The sequence below is a fragment of the Bos javanicus genome, chromosome 7 (genome assembly GCF_032452875.1).
Source record: "Bos javanicus breed banteng chromosome 7, ARS-OSU_banteng_1.0, whole genome shotgun sequence".
In the NCBI taxonomy this organism is placed as follows: Eukaryota; Metazoa; Chordata; class Mammalia; order Artiodactyla; family Bovidae; genus Bos; species Bos javanicus.
Genome location: NC_083874.1, coordinates 104,195,207 through 104,218,295, shown reverse-complemented (window position 1 = coordinate 104,218,295; position 23,089 = coordinate 104,195,207).

Below are 23,089 nucleotides of genomic sequence, written 5' to 3'. Positions count from 1 at the left end.
ATGATCATAAGGGGTTTGATTTAGATCATACATGAATGGTCTAGTGGTTTTACTTACTTTCTTCAGTGTAAGTCTGAATTTTGCAGTGAGTTCATGGTCTGATCCACAGTCAGCTCCCAGTCTTGTTTTTGCTGATTTTATAGAGCTTCTCCATCTTCAGCTGCATAGAATACAATCAATTTGATTTTGACATTGATCATCTGGTGATGTCCATGTGTAGAGTTGTCTCTTGTGTTGTTAGAAGAGGGTGTTTGCTATAACTAGTGTGTTCTCTTGTCAAAGCTCTGTTAACCTTTCCCTGCCTCATGCTGTACTCCAAGTTCACACTTGCCTGTTACTTCAGGTGTCTCTTGACTTCCTGCTTTTGCATTCCAGTCCCCTATAATGAAAAGAACATCTTTTTGTGTATGTGTGTGTGTGTGTGTGTGTGTGTGTGTTAGTTCTGGAAGGTCTCATAGGTCTTCATAGAACCATTCAACTTCAGCTTCTTCAGCATTACTTGGATTACTGAGCTATTGAATGGTTTGCCTTGGAAACGAACAGAGATCATTCTGTATTTTGGAGATTGCACTCAAATACTGCAGTTAGGACTCTTTTGTTGACTCAGGATTACTCTGTTTCTTCCAAGGGATCCTTGCTTGGAGTAGAAGAGACAATCATCATCTGAATTAAATCTGCCCATTCCCGTCCGTTTAGTTCGCTGATTCCTAAAATGTCGACGTTCACTCTTGCCATCTCCTGTTTGACCACTTCCAATTTACCTTGGATTCATGGAACTAACATTCCAGGTTTCTATGCAATATTTTTCTTTACAGAATTGGACTTTAACTACCAGACACATGCACAACTGGCCATTGTTTTCACTTTAGCTCAGCCTCTTCATTTCTTCTGGAGTTATTTCTCCACTCTTCTCCAGTAGCATTTTGGGCATCTACCAACCCGGGGAGTTCACCTTTCAGTATCCTATATTTTTGCCTTTTCATACTGTTCATGGGGTTCTCAAGGAAAGAATGCCAAAGTGGTTTGCCATTCCCTTCTCCTGTGGACCATGTTTTGTCAGAACTCTCCACCATGACTCATTCATCTTGGGTGGAACTACATTGCATGGCTTGACGTTTCACTGAGTTAGATGAGGCTGTGGTCCCTGTGATCAGTTTGGTTAGTTCTCTGTGAATGTGGTTTTCATCTGCTTGCCCTGTGATGGATGAGGATAAGAGGTTTGTGGACGCCTCCTGATGGCAGGGACTGGCTCTGGGGAAAACTAGGTCTTGCTCTGGTGGGCAAGGACATGCTCAGTAAATTTTAATCCAATTTTCTGCTAGTCTTCCTAAGTATTAGTATTTTTTGTTATAAAATTCTAGTTGGAGAAAATTATAATGTTTTTTCTAATATTTTATATTTGAAGAACAATTTATATTTCCAATGGGCTTCCCCAGTGGCTCAGATGGTAAAGAATCTGTCTGCAATGTGGGAAACCTGGGTTCAATCCCTGGGTTGGGAAGATCCCCTGGGGAAGGGAATGCCTACCTATTCCAGTATTCTTGCCTGGAGAATTCCATGGCCAGAGCCCTGGCAGGCTACAGCCCATGGGGTTGGGAAGAGTCAGATAGGACTGAGAAACTAACACTTTTATTTACATTTTCAAAGTACTTTAAAATCATCTATCTGTTAATCTTATTTGAATATTATATTGACCCTCTTTTTCTTTCATTATGAATAAAAGGCTTTTAGTAGAGAACTATAGTAATTGAATGTTATAGTTAAGAGATAAAATATTTCACATTCATTTTCCATAATGAAATCTCCATGCCTTCATATCTGAAAATGTATACCTGAAGAAAATAATTTGGTTGTAATTTCATCTTTCATTGACATATTGCATTAGACCTGTCACTAAAGAATTGGCTGCTTTGTGGTAATAATTGTTATTAATTATTAATATTTCAAAATAATGAGAATACAGTGATTAAATATATGTCATCACATAACCCTCCATTGAAAAATAACACAGTAGGGAGAAAGTAGAAGAAGCTAAAAGCAAAGGGAAATTTGACTCTTTCTTAGAACTAGAACACCATGTCTTCTATGATTCTGCACAGGTATTTTTAAAGTTCTGCCTTAGTTTTTTTTTTTTTTAATTTTTGATCTTTAGGGTTGTATGTATAAATAATTGAGTGTTTAGAAAGAACTTATATGAGGAATGAAATACAAATGTTAGGTAGTATTACTTTGTTTTCGAAGAGGTTATCAAGGCTGCTTGAGATTTACTATAAAAATTTTAATAACTTTCCTGACAAGTTAATGATAAATATAAATAATGATTTATTAAATTCATTTAAGTATGAAATTATGTATTCAAGAGAGACAGCAAGTTTTCAAACTGTTATATCAATGAAAATGATATTATTTATTATACCCTGCTTAAATTTCTAACTCTAAAAATAATATATGCTTATGTATGATATATTTGGGCTTCCCTGGGAGCTCAGCTTGTAAAGAATAAGCCTGGTCTGATTCTTTACAGGAGACCCTGGTCTGACTCCTGGGACTGGAAGTAGCCCTGGAGAAGGAATAGGCTACCCCACTCCAGTATTCTTGGGCTTCCCTGGTGGCTCAGTCAGTGAAGAATCCACCTGCAGTGTGGGAGACCTGGGTTCGATCCCTGGGTTGGGAAGATCCCCTGGAAGAGGGCATGACAGACAACCCACTCCAGTATTCTTATATGGAGAATCCCCATGGACAGAGGAGCCTGGCGGACCACAGTCCCTGGGGTCACAAAGAGTCAGAGGCAGCTAAGCACAAGCATGCACTTGATATGTTTATAGTTCCTTTCCTTCAGTTGTAAGATAGTTAAAACAAACAAACAAAAGCCCTCCTGTTTTGAATCTCTCCTCCCATGTTCTTTTCAGTTTGCCTTTTATTATAGAGTTAAACTGTGTGTCCCCAAAATTAAGCTCTTGCCTAAATGAAAATTAATCCTACATCTCAGACTGATCTTTTACTTATTATAAGCAACTTTGATTTTAAGAAGAGAATATTGAAATAAGACTTATTAGTGTTGAATAAATATGCACTAATTTATCTCTTTTTATATCTTAATTTCATACTTAAGGAAAAATTGCATAGAAACCATGGAGTTCCATATGCATTTCACCTTATTCACCTTTATGTTAGAGTGGTAAAACAGTACCATAGTACAGTTATTATACAAACTAATAAATTAGCATTTATACAATTCAATATAATAATTGTATGCATACTGAGGGGCTTCCCTGGTGGCTCAGTCAAGAATCCGCCTGCCTAGCAGGAGACCTAGCTTCAATGCCTGGGTTGGCAAGATCCCCTGGAGAAGGAAATGGCAGCCCACTCCAGTATGCTTGCTTGGGGAATCCCATGGACAGAGAAACCTGATGGGCTACTGTCCAGGGGGTCTCAAAGAGCTATCCACAATGAGTGATCAAGCAGCAGCAGCATGCATACTGTAGCCCATGTGTACACACATATTTATATTTATTTCTGAATCTATCCATCCATCTATAGTTTAATATCATAATTTCACAGTGAAACTTCCATTAAATGAGACATTGCAGCATTCATTCTAGCCTTCCTCCTTCTTCACTTCTTTCTCTTACAATGAAAAAGTTGACTCATAATCAAAGATATATTTGCTTAGTTGCTCAAATATATTATATATTTAACACAGTTTCAGAATTCTAATTCTTTACTCCAATGGAAAAAAAAAATTCACCTTTAAACCACTCTATTAGGTTAGTTAATTTACTTTTGGAATTATGATTCAAAACAATAACAAAGCACTCATTAAATGTGTAGAAAAGTAAAAGTTTTATCATTCTTTTTTTGCAGGAGGGGGCTTTCAAATAATGCATTCTACTTTTAGGGCTAGACTTTCATGTAAAGCTAATTGTATTCCTATGTGTTATATATTTTAAGGGCAATCTTTTTCCTATAGATTTTTCCAGCAGAGAAAGGGACATGTGTCTCAAGTATGTCTCTGCATGACTCCTCTGCACACGCTGTCTTAGCTACGACATCAGGACAAATGAGTACATCTTTAGACTCTCAAGCACAATGGCGTATAGATGTACAAATTATCACCATTATTATAATTGCACTACTATGCCATATTGAATGGCTCCAGTGAATTAGCATTACATTATAAAAGCTATCTTAGAAAGTGTGTGAATAATATATTACATTTTTACAGAATAAATGAAAATGGAAGAAATAGCGATATTAAATTAAAAAGGCAGTGGAGGCATATATTTTATTATATACTAATATTCAGATAGAAGCTGAAAAGTTTATTGATTTTTTACTCATTTTGCTTATAAAGATCAATTTTAAATCAGCTTCAAAAAAGAATAGTTGCTGGCACTTCCTAGGCAAAACATAGATTGGTGAAAATTACCGATTCTAACAGTGTCTTTATAACACATATTTTTATCTTTTTCCTTTAACTACATTAAAAATCTAGTTTTCAGCCAAATTTATATTTGGCTGAAATTTCAGTTGTCTCATAGACAAGAAAGTGGATATAGTAAGAGGAAGACATAGACTCTCAGGCATAATTAAACTGAGATTGCAGTAATTAGTGGCCAATTATATGGAGAAATAAAACTTTATTTCCTCTTATAATATTTTGCTTTATTATTTTGTACTCCAATATTCTATCAGCACCATTAGCAATTAAATCTCTTAAAGCTGTTAAAACAGTAGAGGATAATTTACTAATAATTTAACCCTGACTCACAAAAAATAGTTTTTGAGAGTTTCAAAAACTGAAATGTTTTCTTTTTTTTATTATTGGTGTAATTTTTTTACTTTACAATATTGTATTGGTTTTGCCATACATCAACATGAATGAAATGAAAATATTAAGAAATTCAATTTGTCAATTAAGTCTCAGTTTCAATCATGTGTGGAGAAATACAGAAGTCATTATTTTATAAACTGGAAAAATAATAACATAAGAGATAATATTAACCTAGTATATTGGTTATTTAAAGTCTTTGAATAAATTATTAGACAGCCATTTTTTTCCAGAAAATATATGTGTGTATCCATTATCTGAAAAAAAAATATATATATATATATATATATATGTTGCTTGAACTGTTATTCTTATAATTTCAAATTGACATCCTCCTAAAACCTTCTAAATATCTTAAAATTTCAGAGAAAGAATAAAGTGTAATCTCAACTTATCCCTTCTGATTCATGTAATAATTGTTTTAATTAAGTATACTGTGGTACTTATTTTGGAAAACATTCAAGATAGGTGGAGGAAGTCAATTAGGGGATTTTCTCCGTTTAAAGTGTGGAATCCAGACATTTGCTCTAAAGCAGGTCTAAGCAACACCAGTCTATCAGAAAGCTGGGGCAGTTAGAGATACTGACTTTCCTGGCATATTCAGCAAGCAGTAAACTCTGTTAGCAAAGGTCATCACAGTCAAGCGGAGAATGCCAGAGGGGGTGGTCGACAAAACTGCACAGACATCATGCATGCCACAAGGTACACTGAGGCCCTCTGAAGGTAAAGTGTTTGTGACAGGGAAGGCAAATTCAGAATTAGCCAAAAACAAGAGGGGGATTTCATGTAAGTTTAGGGGATGTCTGTGAAAGTCAGAAAGAGTGCATATGAGACTGAAGACAAGCATAGGCTGGTAGCAAGAAAGATTTCCTTGTGCTCAGAATCTGAGGAAAAAAGAATGTTTTCAAACAGGCAACATGTAGTTTACAGAGTTTGTATTTTGTATTCTCGGTGCTTCATTTAAAGTAATAATATTATTTTTGTAGTTGTTCAGTCAGTGTTGTGTCCAGCTCTTTGTGACCCCGTGGACTGCAGCATGCCAGGCTCCCCCGTCCCTCACTATCTCATGGAGTTCACCCAAATTCATGTCCATTGAGTCTATGAGGCCATCCAGCCATCTTACCCTATGTCGTCCCCTTCTCCTCCTGCCTTCAGTCTTTCCCGGCATCAGGATCTTTTCCAGTGAGTCAACTCTTTGCATCAGGGGGCCAAAATATTGGAACTTCAGCTTCAGAATCAGTCCTTTCAATGAATTTCAGGGTTGATTTCCTTTAGGATTTACTGGTTTGGCTTCCTTGCTGTCCAAGGGACTCTCAAGAGTCTTCTCCAACACCACAGTTCAAAAGCATCAATTCTTCGGTGCTCAACCTTCTTTATGGTCCAACTCTCACATCCTTGCATGACCATTGGGAAGAAAAATGAACAAAACTTTGACCGTACGTGCCTTTGTCTGCAAAGTAATGTCTCTCCTTTTTAATAGCTATCTAGGTTTGTCATAGCTGTTCTTCCGAGGAGCAAGCGTCTTTTAATTTTGTGCCTGCAGACACCGTGCACAGTGATTTTTGAGTGCAAGAAAATAAAGTCTGTATCTTCTAGTATTCTTACAGTGTCTGTTCCATACCAGACTCTCGTCTGAGAGCTCTGTAACTCACACTCATGGAAATTCTTTAGAAAATTAATAATAGAGTCCTTATCTTTTTGAGGAAAAGATACATGAAAGGATTGAGTAACTTGCAAACATCACATGATTCATAGCCATGTGGTCTCTCTTCCCAACCCCGGGATCAAACCTGGGCCTCCTACATTGTAGGCAGTTTCTTTACTGTCTGAGCTACCAGGAGAGCCCATTCCAAGCTACTCAGTGGTAAAGAATCTGACCACCAACGTAGGAGATGCAAGACATGCAGATTCAATTCCTAAGTTAGGAAGATCCCCTGGAGGAGGGCATGGCAACCCACTCCAGTATTTTTGCCTGGAGAATCCCCATGGACAGAGGAGCCTGGTGGCTTCAGTCCATGGGGTCTCACTCAGGTGGACATGACTGAGCAGAACACAGTACCCTGCTCTCCTCTCAGAGAATGATGGACTTAACTGAATGCTATTCCCTCTATCAAAAGTACTGAAATGGTTAGTTTTAGTACTGACATTATGAAGGATTTGTTCAATAGCTGCAATCTTTGTTAAGAGAGGTATACTATTTTAAGAGAAAAATATGGACTTTTTCATTTTTGAGTTTTTCTTTTATCCCTTCTTCCTTCCCTTCTCCTTCCCTCCCCTTCTCCTTCATTTCTTACTTATTTTTTCTTTCTTCTTCAGATAAATTGATTTTGGTTTTAACTATCTTTGTGATACTCTGCAAATAATATTAGTTTACAGAAATTAAAATCTGTCAGTGATAGTCATTCATTAAACTTATCATGGCTAGACAATTCCGAAAACATTTGTGTATGTGTGACAGATTTAAAATTCTGATTGATTTACCAGTAAACTCTATAAGTTAGAATAGCAGATATCTGAAAACTACTTCAGTTTGTTTCAGAGATTAAACTTGAAGAGTTTGCTGAGCTCAAGATTGAGCCCATTTAGGTGATTTGTTCCACAATATTGGTCATAATTCCTACCTTTATCTTGGTCTCTTTAAATATGTTTATATTTATTCCCCTTATGAATTTTCTGAATTTTGTTGTTCTTTGCGTGTGTGTGTGTGTGTGTTAGCACTTAAAGTTGGCTCCTGTAAGGATTAACATAAACTACATGACTATCCAAATACTAAGTCAGTTTGGGATTTATCATGTTTAATCATTGAGTTCTCAATTTTTAATTAAGAGACTAAGAATGTATTTTCTGCTGAGTTCATTCATTCTTACTTTTAGCCAAGTTCATGCCTAAGTGTTTGTCTATATCATTTTCTAATGACTTAGGCAATTCAATAGAAACAATTATAATTTTATATCATAATTCACACTTAAAATATTTTTTTCTCTGCTTGCTGTAGACTAAATATTCCTAAAAACTTTTCTACCTGATTGATTCTTCCCTGTGTAGAGCCAGCAAAGACATGGGGAAAAAGACCTTCTAACAGGGCTGAGACATTTTGATCCACTTCAGCTCTGCTCTGCCTCACCTCATGATTTAGAAAATCAATGGCATATCAGCTTAGTAGTCACTGATCCATGAGGTAATTGCACCTTCTAATATCTTCAGCATAAAGCCTCTGAAATGGGGAAAGCCAATGACCAGAGGATAAAACACATTTTTTTTTTCAATTTTGTGATCAAATTGAGAAAATAGTCATCTCAGTCTGTATTTCTGAAGGAAAAATAATATTGCCTCAGAGATGTAAAGATACTATTAAGCACACTCTTGTCATGTTAAGATTACTATTTTTCAAAAAAAACCTGGCTCTATTATTCTACAGGTTATATTCACCCACAAAACTTGTGTGTATGCTTCTAACCTAATTTTTTTAAAAAGCACTCTGGATTTCAGTATGGAGAGCTGAGCACTTCATTTTGTTGCTAAATATGGTGGAAATTATCCCCACGGCTTTTGTTATGCTGCTCAGAGACATCTTAACTAACCAGATAAGAATTCCTCTTTAGGAAAGAGATGTGGGCTTAAGTAAATACTAAACAAATTGAGTATTAACACACAGGGAGAAAGGAAGATTGATGATCTGACAAAACATTAATTAAAAGAAGGAACATTGCCAACGTCTTATTGTATAATTCAATTCCACATAATTCAAAGGCAAAATTAATTTAGTTTCTTATTTGACAACAAAGAAAGAGTTTTATATTGATTATTTTTTTTAAATGTGTGCTCACATGACATGGTAAAACTCCATAATCGGAAAAGTAGTTGTTTAACCTCAGAGATTTGCATTTAAATTCCAGAAACCTACAGAGACAATAGAATACATCTTTGAAAGGCAATTAATTCGCACTTATTTCTGCAGGTTTTTAGACAAACACAAACATCAAGTTCCAATTTTGGTATTAATTAAAGGAAATAACCCTGAAATATTTGGCAGTTTTTACTTTGAAGAGTTGCCATTTTTGCACTACCCAACATATGCTGAATATTTTATATGCAAGTGATTTATTATAAAATTTACCAATGATGGCTAACACTATTTTTCAAAGTGTATTTGCCCAAATATCAGTCGTTTTAAAGATTAAATGTTGATATGCATTATAAAGCTGAGTGTGCTTATTAATTTAATCCTGAAGAGCCTCTTTAAACTTATTTCATGTGACTGTCATTTTCAAGTAATTTTCCTTTCTGTTGAAGACTTCATGTAATCATTGCTTAAAAATATGTAATTCTTCTGCTTAATGAGATAGACCAAAACAAATTTTTGTTCCAAATGTACGATTGTAGGGCTTCCCTGGTGGCCCAGTGGTAAAGAATCCCCACCTGCCAATGCAGGAGACATCGGTTCGATACCTGGGTCGGGAAGATCCTCTAGGGGAGGAAATGGCAACCCACTCTGTATTCTTATCTGGAGAATCCATGGTCAGAGGAAGCTGAAGGGCTACAGTCCATGGGGTCACAGATGGGCTGGAAGAAACTTAGCAGCTAAACAACAACGGCATTAAGGTATGCCAAAGTAAATACCCTCAGAATTCTAAATAGAAAGAAGCTTTGTAATTGAAGTCTGGATTTTCAACAATAATTGATTCTGAGATACCAATTACATTGGTTATGAAGCATTGATGTTGCTTAGAAGATGCAACATCATTGAAAGCCTTTGAACTTACAATTTTCTACTCTAGAAATGTTGTTCCTAAAAAGAGAATGTTAGAATAGAAAAGAGACTTTGAAAACAAATTCTTTGGCTCTTCTAGAAATTAGAGCCAAGACATAATGCTAGTTTCTGTTACTTTGTGAGAAACTACAATACCAGGGAAGCAGAAGTAAGAGCAACATGAAGCAAGGAGGAAGGAAGTCAATAAGCGGCTGTGGTACTAAGCTGCTACTTGTTGGGACCAAATGCAAGGGATGGTGTGCTCTCAGCAGACTCTTCTGAAAGTCTATAGAATTCCTAGTCCCAGGGAAGGCATACAATAAATTTCAAATATTATTTTAGATTACTTGAACACCAGCTGTCTATTTCCTCTGTAAGAATCTTCCAAATTCTAAATCATTCACATAATCTGAAAAACATTTAATATCAATAAAATATAATAATTCATTAAAACTGACTAAATTGTCTTTAGTACATTGCTTTTAATTTAATTAATTGCTTTTAAGTTGCCCTTCAACTGATACACATTGTAATGTACTTTTCAAACCTATCTTGAAGTATCTTATTGACTAAACATTATAGGAAGCAGATTAATGCTCCCCAAAGGTAATTAACAACAAAATGGCCGTGTGTTTATATTATAGAACTAAAGATATCAAACTAAGCTCCTAAAAGAGAACAATGATTAAAGGAAACTCTATTATTTTTTTGATTCTTCTCCTCTCCAATTTGGTTAATGTTTTATTTCAAACTGAGGGTTTCAAAGTGACGTTGCTTCAAAACACAAACAAAGCAACAACAAATTCAATTAGATACATGCTGCTGTATTAGCAGGTTCCCAAATGCTTAGTTACCTGCATGCTAAAAGAACAAACCAGAATTACTGATACAGCTCAAATGAATCATACTATTTAACATGGCAGTATAGCTATTTGGAACTGGAGCAAAAGAGATACTTCAGTTTGGACATTATTTGAAAACTGAGAAAGTTATTTATTTTTTTATAGCATAAGCCTACCTCGCTGGCGTTAATAATACAAATTTTTGACAAACTGTCGAATTTGAGAATGGTACTTAAAAGCTATAGGCTTCTTTCTTTTTATAAAATGTATAGGCAAATATATTTCTGAGACTTTTGAAAGTCTAAAATTGGAAGCATTCAAAATATGTTCAGTTATCTGAATTCTAACTCATTTTTTTCTTAACTTACAGTGCTTAAGTGGAAAAAACATACCTGGACTCACAGCCTACATGAAATTTGCAATACAAAATACGTTAATGAGCAAATCAGTGACATAAGCCCTCTGGAAATGCTGCTTCCTGGAACAAAAGAATACCACCTGGTAATTATTCCAGAGAAGGACTTTGTGGTTTCACAGAAAGGACATTTAAATATGTATGTCACTTCACTCAAAATCTGTTTTAGGCACACCTTGAAGATATGGCAGGTTCAGACCCAGACCACTACGATAAAGTGGGTGGCACAAATTTTTTGCTCCAGTAAATATAAAAGTTATGCTTACACTGTACTGTGATCTATTAAGTATGTAATAGCATTATGTCTAAATCAAAATCCTGTTGTTGCTGTTCAGCCACTAAATTGTGTCCAACTCTGTGACCTCCTGGACTGTGGCACACCAGGCTCCCTGTCCTCCACTATCTCCCTGAGTTTGCTTAAATTCAAGTGAGTTAAGTGATGCTAATGAGTACAGCTTAAATGTACATACCCAAATCACAATTGTGCATATGTTAACTTAAAAGTGCAAAACAAACAGAAACAACCACAATAGTAGCATCAAAGATCATTGGTCACAGGTCACCGTGACAGATATAATAATGATTTCAAAGTTTGAAATAGTGCAATAATTACTAAAATGTGACAGAAATATGAAGTGAGCTGTTGGAGAAATGATTCTAATACACTTGCTTGATGCTGAGTTGCCACAGACCTTCAATTCATTGAACTTGTTTACAAAACAAAAATAGAATAACATATGTAGAAAACAATATTATGGTTATGCGGGAGAAAGGGAGGGAGGGGTGCTGGGAGATTGGAACTGACATATACACAGTACTATATATGCAATAGATAACTAATAGGATAACAGCTATAACACAGGGAACCCTACTCAATTCTCTGTGGTGTATATGGGATGTATTGACATATATGGGAAAAGAATTTAAGAAAGTGAAGATATATGTATATGTATAGCTGATTCACTATGCTGTTTAGCAGAAAGTAACACAATATTGTAAATCAACTGTACTCCAATAAAAATTAAAAAAAAAAACACAAACAAAAATCCCCTTCAATTTGTAAAAGAAAACATTTACTAAGATCGATAAAGTAAAGCACGATAAAACAAACTATGCCAGTAATGATATTCGGCACATTTCATGTGTCATAACAGTATAAGAAAAGCAAAGATATTCTTCATGTAAATGATTTAACTCTCTTCATTTTGGACACCAAAGAGCTTGGACACACACTAGCTCCATGATTGCTCACACAAAAAGTATAATGTTGGGTATTTGTTCTTAATTATCAGTTCTAACTCGGATTACATTTTCGTTAGTTGGGAAATGAATCTTATCAAATCAGTATTATAGTCAATAATATTTAATCCTTGCTAGAAATCTGGCATTTTGAGTTTGTCTTCAAAGCATTATACCCTTCTTAAATATATGTTTTCACTAGTGTTATCATAAAGTATTTTACAACTCCTATATTGCTAAAGAGTATCTTTGGTTAATTAAAGATTTTACTGAGTTCTGAAGGATACAGTACTAGATTAGTAAATGATGCAAACAAAGAAAGCTCTGTATAATTGATGTCTATTGTGTCCATTCCACTTCTTCAACAGTGGGGAAAAATTAATAATTATTCATGTTTTTTCCTCAGTGATTGCTCAATGACCTTTTTTAAGAGTCTCAAAAGTAATGCAGTACTATATTATCAACTTTAAAAAATCTGGTTTGTATCTTATATTTTGATTATATTCATTTTATTCATGCCTATGTGCTAAAGCTGAAACTCCAGTACTTTGGCCACCTCATGCGAAGAGTTGACTCACTGGAAAAGACTCTGATGCTGGGAGGGATTGGGGGCAGGAGGAGAAGGGGACGACAGAGGATGAGATGGCTGGATGGTATCACTGACTCGATGGACGTGAGTCTGAGTGAACTCCAGGAGTTGGTGATGGACAGGGAGGCCTGGCGTGCTGCGATTCATGGGGTCACAAAGAGTCGGACACGACTGAGCGACTGATCTGATCTGATCTGATCTGATGATCAAACTCATTCTTTCTGCATCATTCTAGATGGTAAGAATGGCAGAAAATAATATATTATGTATCCAAATTCATTGTTGTTATTCAGTCTCTCAGTCGTGAATATCTCTTTGTGACCCCATGGACTGCAGCACGCCAGGCCTCCCTGTCCTTCACTTACTCCCAGAGTCCACCCAAACCCATGTCTAATGAGTCAGTGATGCCATCCAACCATCTCATCCTCTGTCGTCCCCTTCTCCTCCTGCCTTCAATGTTTCCCAGCATCAGGGTATTTTCCAGTAAGTCAGTTCTTCACATCAGGTGGCCAACGTATTGAAGCTCAGCTTCAGCATCAGTCCTTCCAATGAACACCCAGGACTGACTTCCTCAGGATGGACTGGTTGGACTTCCTTGCAGTCCAAGGGACTCTCAAGAGTCTTCTCCAACACCACAGTTCAAAAGTATCGATTTTTTGTTGCTAAGCCTTTTTATGGTCCACCTCTCATCTCCATACATGACTACTGGAAAAATCATAGCTTTGACTATGTGAACCTTTGTTGGCAAAGTAATGTGTCTGCTTTTTAATATACTGTCTGGGTTTGTCATAGCTTTTCTTCCAATGAGCAAGTGTCTTTTAATTTCATGGCTGTAGTCACCATCTGCAGTGATTTTGGAGCCCAAAAAAATGTCTGTCACTGCTACCATTATTTTCCCACCTATTTGCCATGAAATGATGGGATCTGATGCGATGATCTATGTATCTTAATTGGTGAGTTTTAGGTCACTTTTTACACTTCTTTCACCTTCATCAGTTCAGTTCAGTCGCTCAGTCATGTGCGACCCTTTGCGACACCATGCACCACAGCACGCCAGGCCTCCCTGTCCATCACCAACTCCTGGAGTTCACCCAAGCTCATGTGCATCGAGTTGGTGATGCCATCCAACAATCTCATCCTCTGTTGTCCCCTTCTTTTCCTGCCCCCAATCCCTTCCAGCATCAGAGTCTTTTCCAATGAGTCAGCTCTTTGCATGACGTGGCCAAAGTATTGGAGTTCCAGCTTCAACATCAGTCCTTCCAATGAACTCCCAGGACTAATCTCCTTTATGATGGACTGGTTGGACTTCCTTGCAGTCCAAGGGACTCTCAAGAGTCTTCTCCAACACCACAGTCCAAAAGCATCAATTCTTCAGTGCTCAGCTTTCTTTATAGTCCAACTCTCACATCCATACATGACTACTGGAAAAACCATAGCTTTCATCAAGAGGATCTTTAATTCCTCTTCACTTTCTGCCATAGGGTGGTGTCATCTGCATATCTGATGTTATTGATATTTCTCCCAGCACTCTTGATTCCAGCTTGTGCTTCATCCAGTGTGACATTTCACATCATGTATTCTGAATGTAAGTTAAATAAGCAGGGTGACATACAGACTTTATCTGCTCCTTTCCCAATTTTGAACCATTCCTTTGTTCCATGTCTTATTCTAACATTTCTTCTAGACCTGAAAACAGGTTTCTCAAGAGGAAGATAGGTAGTCTGATATTCCCATCTTTTTAAGAATTTTCCACAGTTTTCCACAGTTTGTTGTGATCCACACACTCTAATACTTCGTTTGGTGTAGTGAGTAAAGCAGAAGTAGATGTTTTTCTGGAACTCTCTTGCATTCCTGATGCTTCACTGAATGTTGGTAATTTGATGTCTGGTTCCTCTGCCTTTCCTAAATACAGCTTGAACATCTGGAATCTCACGGTTCACATAGTGTTGAAGCCTGGCTTGCATAATTTTGAGAATTACTTTTCTAGTATGTGAGATGATTGCAATTGTGCTGTAGTTTAAATATTCTTTGGCATTGCCTTTCTTAGGGATTGGAATGAAAACTGACCTTTTCCAGTCCTGTGGCCACTGTTGAGTTTTCCAAATTTGGTGGCATATTGAGTGCAGCACTCTCACAGCAACATCTTTTAGGATTTGAAATAGCTTAACTGGAATTCCATCACCTCCACTAGCTTTGTTCATAGTGATCCTTCCTAAGGCCCACTTGTCTCTGCACTCCAGAGATAATGAGAAATCACACCGTCGTGGTTATCTGGGTCATGAAGATCTGTTTTATATAGTTCTTCTGTGTATTCTTGCAATCTCTTCTTAATATTTCTGCTTCTGTTAGGTCCTTACCATTTCTGTGCTTTATTGAGCTCATCTTTGCATGCAGTGATCAATGCAAAGAAATAGAGGAAAACAATAGAATGGGAGAGACTAGAGATCTCTTCAAGAAAATTAAAGATACCCAGGGAATATTTCATGAGAAGATGGGCTAGTGACTGTACTAACTTGGCAATAAGGAGTTTGGGAGGTCACGATTAGCCCCACCATAAAGCCACAGAGCAGACAACTCACAGACTGGGGAACAATTATACCAAAGGTGTTTTCACACTGTTGCAATATTTCTAGGGCCCACAACATATTTCCCAACCTGTGCATCTGCAAAAGGACTTAAAAATCCCAGGGGATTTGACTTTGAAGGCCAGTGGGATTTGAGTACAGCATTCTTTAGTTTTTTTTTTTTAATAAAATATTTAACAACATTTGGGTAGCATTTATTCTGTGGAAGAGTTTGTCTTACAGTACTGATTGCATGTAAACCTAAATTAGCCACTCTTAAGGCATATTATCATTAAGAAATCTGTAAGAAATATACAATAAATATATATGTAATATACTTTTAATATACTTAATAAAATGCATATACTTAATAAAAGTATATGTTAACAAAACTTTGAAGCTATCTGGTATACAGGTGGTCAGTTTAGCATAATGAGTCCAACTGAAAGTGACAATCAAAGCTTTATTTACTTGCTGTGACACAGCAGGCAAGAGGCAAAGGAGAAATCTGAAAGCTTCCCAGCATTTCATTTTCTCCCACAGAAGTGTGTGTGTGCGTGTGTGTGTGTGTGTGTGTGTGGTGTATGTGTGTGCTTAGTCGCTCAGTTATGTCTGACTCTTTGTGACCCCATGGACTATAGCCCACCAGGATATCTCTGTTCATGGGGAGTATCCAGGCAAGAATACTGCAGTGGGTTGCCATGCCCTTCTCCAGGGGAACTTCCTGACCCAGGGATTGAACCCAGGTCTCCCATATTTCAGGAAGATTCTTTACAGTCTGAGTCACCAAGGAAGCCCCTCCTACAGAAGGGCACATGGCAATGACCAGATGACCTGCAGTGTAGATTACAGATGAGGGAAAGAGACCTCAGTCAACACCCCCTAATACAGAAGTCGTTGCAGAGTTACAGACAAAAAAAAAAAAAACAACAACAACAACAGATCTCCAGTAGGTGGTGCCTGGGGGAGGAATTGATACTTGCTCCTGAGCGTGGCTAGCCTAGGATTGCTGAGCTCTCGACTGTAGCTGCCTCTTGAAAGTTGTGGACACTGGCTGCACACCAAGTCTGGTGAGCTGAGGGCAGCTTTCACTTGGGAGACATGCCAGGAAAACCTGAAATTGACCACAGTTTAGCTTGAAAGATGGGTTTGGGCCAAGAGACAAACTTCTTAAAAGCAAGGTAATGCTTTTTTATAACAGCATACCATAATATGAATACATTAAAAGCTGAACTAATGACAATTTTATGTTGATATTAAACTGTATTTTTCTGATAACATCCCAATGTGCCATCCATCTTAAACATCTTGCTCAGAGGGATCAGTATTTGTTTATTGTTTCTATTGCTCAGAAATTTTTCACCTTGTAAGCAGAAAATTCGTGAGGAAAATCCAGAAACTGACTTCCCTAGCTTCCCTTATAGTTATCATGTAAACATATGACTTTAACTCCTCCAACTTAGATCCTATCTTACAGAAGTGAAAAAAGGTTATTCAGTTCAGTTCAGTCTCTCAGTCATGTCTGACTCTTTGCGACCCCATGATTCGCAGCACGCGAGCCTTCCCTGTCCATCACCAACTCCCAGAGTTCACTCAGACTCACGTCCATCGAGTCAGTGATGCCATCCAGCCATCTCATCCTCTGTTGTCCCCTTCTCCTCCTGTCCCCAATCCAACCAGCATCAGAGTTTTTTCCAATAAGTCAACTCTTTGCATGAGGTGGCCAGAGTACTGGAGTTTCAGCTTTGGCATCATTTCTTCCAAGAAATCCCAGGGCTGATCTCCTTCAGAATGGACTGGTTGGATCTCCTTGTAGTCCAAGGGACTCTTAAGGGTCTTCTCCAACACCACAGTTCAAAAGCATCAATTATCATAAACAATTAAATACACTGAGAAAACTCTTTACAACTATCTGAAATGTTGAATAAAAATATTAAAAACACAAATTTAAAATGAATTGTTGACTAGACAAGAAAATAAGAGAAATTCAAAAGCCAAAAATCTACAGTGGTTGAAAAGTTCAGAGAAAGAAAGAAGTGGGAGGGGAGAGGTAGGAAAGGTGGAAGGAGGCCGAGGGGGAGAAGAAAGTAAAAAGGAAAAGAAAGTTTCAAACCAGTTTTAGCTCTTTGGATAACTGCTGAGGTTAAATAGTTTCTCTTTGTCTCTCTCCTCTCTTTCTCATTTATTTATTTTTCCATATGCTAATTTTTGACAATCTTAAGGTTACTGTTTGACACACTGATCTTAGCCTTGTGACACTGTCATGCATCTCTCATTTTAATAGTGTTTTTAGTCTTAAAGTCTACTTTGTCTGACCTTAGTATATCTACTCCAGCTCTTCTTTGTTTACTGTTTGCTTTGTAGATAATATCATTTAAAACTGAATTAGCAAATATCAAATATCTTGGAATAAGTCTAACACAAGATTTGTAAGATCTCCACAAGAAAACTATAAAAGTATCACTCAGGGAAATGGAAGAAGACACAAATAAGTGGAGGAATATTCATGAAATGAGGTGCATTCATGAAATGTCAGAATCCACATTATAAAGATGACAGTTCTCTTTACACTAATACATATTTGTAATATATAATTTCAACATACAGATGGTTCCTGACTTAAGATGATTCAGCTTATAATATATATATATATATTATTATTATTATTATTTTTTGCTTTACCATGATAAGAATGTGATACACATTTAGTAGGAACTGAACTTCAAATTTTGGTCTTTTCCCTGGCTAACAATATTAGGTGTGATACAGTCCTGTGATGCTGGACAGGGCCAGCAGTCACAGCTCCGAGACACTCACACCATCATGAGGGTAAAAACCCCATGCCCTTCAAACAAACCTCTTCCCATAAAACCATTCTGTCTTTCAGTTTCAGTACAGAGTTCAATAAATTATGGGAGATATTCAACACTATTATAAAATTGGCTTTGTGTTAGATGATTTCCCCAAGTGTAGCCCAAGGGTTCGCTAAGGGTCGGACACTACTGAGCGACTTTACTTTCACTTTTCACTTTCATGCATTGGAGGAGGAAATGGCAACCCACTCCAGTGTTCTTGCCTGGAGAATCCCAGGGACGGGGGATTCCCAGATGGGCTGCCGTCTATGGGGTCTGACATAGTCGGACACGACTGAAGCGACTTAGCAGCAGCAGCAGTTTAACAATAGTGTTCTAAGCACATTTAAAGTAGGACAAACTAAGAATGCTATCAGCAGTTTAAGTGTATTAAGTTCAGTTTGATTTATAATATTTTCAATTTACCATGAGTTTGGAGACCTAACCCATTGTAAGTTCAGGAAGATCTGTAATCTCTTTTTATTTTTTTCCTTTTTGCAGTAACTGTTTATTAGATTAGTAACTTTATATAGCCATGCAAACACTCCAAAATAGTCAAGAGAATTTTTAAGAAAAAAGTTGGAAGATTTATGTCACCATACAGTAAGACATATAATAAAACTATAGTAATTAGAGCAGTATGCCAATTACCTAATTTATTTAAGCAAATGGAATATGTTAATATTCCAAGCATAATAGCATGTATATTTGACAGGCACAAAACATTAAAGCTGTGATATGACCTACTTTTTCTTAAAAGTTTATGTGATTTCATTTTAGCAAATGAGAAAACAGTTTAGTGGTATATTTTAACTATTTTAAATATTGGCCTTGGGACTGTTTTATAAAACTACATGTGTTTTGCTTCATCAGATATTCTCTTTCAAAAATAAAGCAATCATAAATCAAAATATGAAAAATAACATAATAAACATATAGTAAGATAATATATCATGAGCAAGAAGTACACATCAGAAAGAGTAGCAATTACTCAGCAAATAAACTGTTACTGTAATTCCCAACTGATTAGTGGAAAATGCTATAAAATCCCATAGATAATAAAGTTGTTTTTAAAAAAAACAGTAACATCAGAACGTAAATATAATCCCTCAATTCAGTAAAGATTACAGAAACCTAGAATCAACAAGGATGCATGAAATTTTGTGTATATTACCTGTGACCAGAGTATAAATTATATATTCATCTCTGAAAAGAGGATGCTTTATATACACTTACCTAGAAGAATCAATGAGGGTTATGTGCCTAGAACACCAGTCTGTCAACATTATCTTTAATAATGCCCAGTTCACCCACTAATTTATTCTCATTAATTTGATGAATATTGATTAACAACTGAGTTTTTACAATATATTATATAAAGTATGGGTACTTTGTATAAGACAAGTCAGATATATAACTTGCTAACAGCTCTTGAAATTATTTTGCCTATATAATTTGTGTTTTATACAGACATATTTATGGGTGAACTACCTGTATTCATATGCATTTTTATCAGGTGAATTGTCTTGATGATTTTGATATTCATGCGTAAGTATGCGTGTCTTTGTTTGTGTGTGTATAATAGATGGGGGGCAATGGAAAAATTTAACTGAATTGACATACAAATCTAATATTAAAATGACCCATCTAAAGCCCAAACTGTAAACATTTATCTTTAAAATCTACCAAATGTTCTCATATGTTTATAACAAATGAATTCACTGAGGGACTATATGAATACATGCTGTAAAACATAGTAAGTGTGTAAACTTTATTTTGACAAATTTTATTTGTAAGAGTTGGCTTCTGAAGCGGCATAAAAATATTCAATATTTTTTCATATGACAACAAAGATAATATGTATGTTAAATTTACTACTTTCAGAATGCATAAAGTATAAAATTTCTTAGGACTGTATGCTTATAATTATTATTTTATCAATCTACCGCTTTGGGTGAATATTTTAGCTTAATTTTGATGAAATTATATGCCAGAAAAAATATATTCTATTTCATATGTTACTACCTACTAAAGTCATAATGCTGATTTATTGCTGTGATCACCTATTTAAGGCATGAACAAGACCTATTAAACTCATTCCAGAAGGGAGATTTTTATTATTAACAGATGCATTCTAACTGGGGAGTCTCATGCTGCTGTGAAATATGAGTCTGATTTCACGATGCATTTATTCACTACGTGTGTGTAAGAACCAAGAGCTGGTTCAGTCCTGGGTTCAGGCTGTATTCCTGGCTCCTGTGCCATCCGCTCCCGAAGTGCTGTGGCTCCCGTGCCCGCCGTGCCCTGCCCGTTGTTATACTTCTCCGTGTGTAAACACTGTTACCAGTGTTGGTGAGCACACGCTCCTCCGCCCTACTTTGCTCTAATAAAATTCCCATTTTTCACAAACAGGAGGACATTCATTTTTCCCACCTCATTTTTCAAGTACCAAATTATGGCATTTCAAATTTTAAGTAAACAAAAAGTCCAATTTTTCATAGTGACAGCAACAGCATTGATGTATGAAACTGAAATGCCAAATGACTTATTCCTGATGATATTTGAAGAAGCCCCTTGTATTTTTAAAACTTTTCAAAATTATTTGTTTTGGCATTTTACGAGAGCCCTTGTTTATGTAAGTTCTTATTCGGCTATGTTTCATTATCCAGGGTGTAGGTTCTTGTTATAAATTAGAGCCCATCTGCTAAAATCTCCTCATTAGAGGTACAAAGGACAGATAATGCCAAAGACTTCTTACTTAAATAAATCTAATAAGCTTGCAAGCTGCCTGATAGACTTCGTGTGATCTTGGAAACAGTAGAAACAATGACAAACGTGAAACTTCTATATATATGTATTTTTAACCTTTCAAGTGAACTGCCGTACAAGTAAGTCTAGACAATCTCCAGGATGGACAGAGCCTGGTTTTTCGTGTGTGGATATCCTGAGAGAGAAAAGTAAGTGTCACAGCAATTGCCTTTTCATTTTTGTTCTAGTCACAGAACCATGAGGATGTATTTTGAAAAGAAAGCACTTGTAGCCGTCAACATAATGCTACACTCATCCCCGGCACTGTCGGGCGTGAGTGGACAGTGATAAATGAAAAAGGCTGCAAGAAACAAGTGTTCACTTTAGGTCTGAGGTTTCTATCTTTCAAGAGTGAGCTGCTGGGAACCCAAGACTTAAAGGGTAGCAAAAAGTGCTCATTATTGCTTTGCCCACGACCGTAGGGAAATGTAGTGACATAGTTCAGTGGTTACCAGGTTAAGATCTAGAGTTAGAATGCAAAACTGCGAGATATTTTCTTTAGTCTTGCTTATCCTTTGGAAAGGGGCATTTCTTTAGCCCTCATTTTATGTCTGTATCTGTGTGTAATTGAAATAAGGTGACTGTGCATCTTTAAAGTGAGCAGCTTCTCATGGTGATGTGCATAGCCACCTGTGAATCTACCACAAGCAAGACAGTGAACAGACTCATTACAGCCCACAGTTTCTTTTTCTTGGTGTGTATTCCATGCTACCTTCTACTCTGCCTTTATCTCCTTTTCCCAAGAATACACTGCTGTGTTACTATGTGATAGATTAGTTTATATTTTCTGAAATTTTATAAAAATGAAAGTGTACAAATTTATAAAAGATATTCAAAAGATATATACATATCTACAACAGAGTATCCACTAGTTTGTTTTCTGTATCTGTCTGTTTTATATATTTTGTGGTGCAACACTAGCTTCTAAACATAATTATTTCAAGAATTATTCATGTTGTGTGTACTGATTTTATCTTTATTCTTAAATAGGATTCCATTGCATGGGTATGGCAGAAATAGGTTTTTTCCCCTGTTAACAAACATTGGGTTGTTTCAAGTTTTAACAGTTTTATAAATGAAGCTAATATGAATATTCCTGGGCAAGACTTTTCAACAACATACATTAAAAAAAAGAAACATAGTTTATATACAGTGTTACATTAGTTTCAGGTATATAGCATGATGATGCAATTTTTATAGATTATATTCCATCTAAAGATATTATAAAATAATAGCTATATATATATATATCCCTGTGTTGTTGCCAAATACATCTCGTTGCCTATCTATTTTATCCATACTAGTTTGCTTTTCTTAATCCCATAACCTTACTCTTGTCCTCCCACGCCCTCTCAGCAGGGTATCCAAAAGTTTGTTCTCTATATCTCTGAGTCTGTTTTGTTACATACATTCATCTCTGTTATTTTTTAGATTCCACTTATAAGTGATAACATGCAGTATCTGTGTTCCTCTGTCTGACTTATTTCACTAAACAGATTCTGTAGGTCCATCCACATCGTTGAAGATGACAGAATTTCCCTTTTTATAGCTGAACATATTCCATTGCATATATACACCGCATCTTTATCCATTCATCTATTGATGGACGCTTGAGTTGCTTCTCTATCATGGCTACTATAAATAATGCTGCGGTGAACACTGGGGTGCATGCACTTTTTTTAAGTTGGTGTTTTTGAGGTTGTCTGGATATATATCCAGGAGTGGAATTGCTGGATCATATCACAGTTTTATTTTTAGATTTTTGAGGGACACTCATCCTGTTTTCTATAGAGGCTGCACCAATTTCCATTGACACTAACAGTGTGTGCTAGTCCCCTTTCTCCATATCCTCGCTGACATTTCTTATGTCTAGACATTTTGATGATAGCTATTCTGATAAGTATGAGGTGATAGCCCATTTTGGTTTTGAATTGTATTTCCCTGTTGATTAGTGATGCTGAGCATTTTCTAATGTGTCTATTGGATATCTGTATTTTATTTTAATGATATTTATTTTTTATTTTTTTTAATTTTATTTTTAAACTTTATAATATTGTATTAGTTTTGCCAAATATCGAAATGAATCCACCACAGGTATACATGTGTTCCCCATCCTGAACCCTCCTCCCTCCTCCCTCCCCATACCATCCCTCTGGGTCATCCCAGTGCACTAGCCCCAAGCATCCAGTATCGTGCATT